The 2,105-nt window shown below is 38.3% G+C and overlaps 1 pseudogene; it reads left to right on the forward strand.

The window, feature by feature from the left end:
- The first annotated feature begins 566 nt into the window (after positions 1 to 566).
- LOC101153714 (ras-related protein Rab-9A-like) lies at positions 567 to 1,129 on the forward strand (annotated as a pseudogene).
- The last annotated feature ends 976 nt before the right edge of the window (positions 1,130 to 2,105 follow it).

The following is a 2,105-nucleotide window of genomic DNA, read 5'->3' on the forward strand; positions in this document are numbered from 1 at the left end:
CCACTTTCTTTATCCAAGGATGTAGTTTATTTTTATTATAATTAATATACCCATAGTAGTTTATATAGTTTGGATATGTGTCCCTGCCCAAATCTCATGTTAAATTGTAATCCCCAGTGTTGGAAGTGGGCCTGGTAGGAGGTGATTAGCTCATGGGGGTGGGTTTCTTATGAATGGTTTAGCATCATCCCCTTGGGACTGTCTTCCCCATTGTTTGCAAGTTCTTGCAAGATCTTGTTGTTTAAAAGTGTGTGGCAGCCCATCCAAGCCAGGGGCCATGTTATTTCCTCTGCCCCTGATGGCAGCCGCTGGAGTCAGAGCCTGGCATCTCCACCACTTCCGCCTTCTGCTATGCAGGTCCCAACCCTCTCTCTGTTCTCATTGCACTCAGATGGGCCAGCCCAGAGCTCTGTATGGCCATGAGAAATTTCTTGCACTCCTATAATGAGCTGGCATTGTGATGAAATACTTTCTCCCTGTCATTTGAGTGAATCTTCTCAACAACACTAGGAGATAATGATGATTGAATTGAACAATTAAGAGTTCTGAAGCCAAAGCTCTTAACAATGGCAGGAAAATCATCACTTTTTAAAGTAATTCTCTTTGGAGATGGTGGAGTTGGAAAGAGTTATCTTATGCACAGATATGTAATTAATAAGTTTGATACCCAGCTCTTTCATACAATAGGTGTGGAATTTTTAAGTAAAGATTTGGAAGTGGATGGACATTTTGGTACCAAGTAGAATTGGGACACAGCAGGTCAGGAGCGATTCTGAAGCCCGAGGATGCCATTTTACAGAGGTTCTGACTGCTGCCTGCTTACTTTTAGTGTTGACAATTCCAAAGCTTCCAGAACTTAAGTAACTGGAAGAAAGAATTCATATATTTCGCTGATGTGAAAGAACCCAAAAGCTTTCCTTTTGTGATTTTGGGTAACAAGACTGACAGCGAACAACAGGTGTCTGCAGAAGAAGCCCAAGCCTGGTGCAGGGATGGCAGCGACTATCCTTAATTTGAAACAAGTGCAAAAGATGCCACAAATGTGGCAGTAGCATTTGAAAAGGGGGTTCGAAGAGTTCTTACTACCAGGGATAGGTCAGATCACTTGACTCAGAGAGTGATGGTTTGACTTCATCGAAACCATTGGTCAATCTTCATTGAAAGCCCAAGCCTAGCTCATCTTAATGTTGATTGTTAAAGACATTGTTGATGCATTCTAAACAACTCACAGGTACACACAAAATCAACATGGGGATGGAGAAGAGAATTAGCATTTGCAGCAGTGTATCATCTACTAATAAAATTAAACTAATGTATAGTGCTGCTTTTCAATAGTTGGTAGGAGAAGGAACACATCCACTCATGGAGGAGTCTATTTACTGAATAATGGCACCTTACATTTATAAATTGCAACAGTTGTTTAACAACATTTCTTTAATTTAAACATGTAAGTCAAATAGCTAATAAATAAGATGATCAAGACTTTAATTACAATTAAAACAAGAAACTTGACTATTCTAGAAATTATGCTTGGATTTTTTCCTGGGAAAACGGAGAACTACTTTTTACATGTGTATCTTTTTATGCAATTAGCATTGTATTCTTAGTTCAGGGAAAATATATCCAAAAGCAATAGTATTAGATATTAAATATTAAAATCTAACGTATTTGAAAAAAAAAAGTGTGGGGCACCTCCTCCCTCTCTTGTTCCTGCTTTCACTATGTGATGTACCTCCTCTCCCTTTACATTCTGCCATGAGTATAAGCTTCCTGAAGCCTCCCCAGAAGCAGATACACCTACGTTTTCTGTACAGCCTGCAGAACTGTAAGCCAAATAAACTTCTTTTCTTTATAAATTGCCCAGTCTCAGTATTTCTTTATAGCATTGCAAGAATGGTCTAATACAATAGGTATTATGTAAAATTCTAAGTTGATCATTATATTCAACATAATGTTTTCCTCTGTTTTACAATTGACATATCAACTGACATATATAACAGAGAGAAGTTTTTCCAGATCTTTATTTCCTGAAGGTCTGTCTTTGCTCACCTGTTCTCTCTTTTGCCAAAAGAAGGAAGAAGTGTGAATCTGATAATTCAAAGTTC

This window comes from Gorilla gorilla, chromosome 4 (genome assembly GCF_029281585.2).
Source record: "Gorilla gorilla gorilla isolate KB3781 chromosome 4, NHGRI_mGorGor1-v2.1_pri, whole genome shotgun sequence".
Lineage (NCBI taxonomy): Eukaryota > Metazoa > Chordata > Mammalia > Primates > Hominidae > Gorilla > Gorilla gorilla.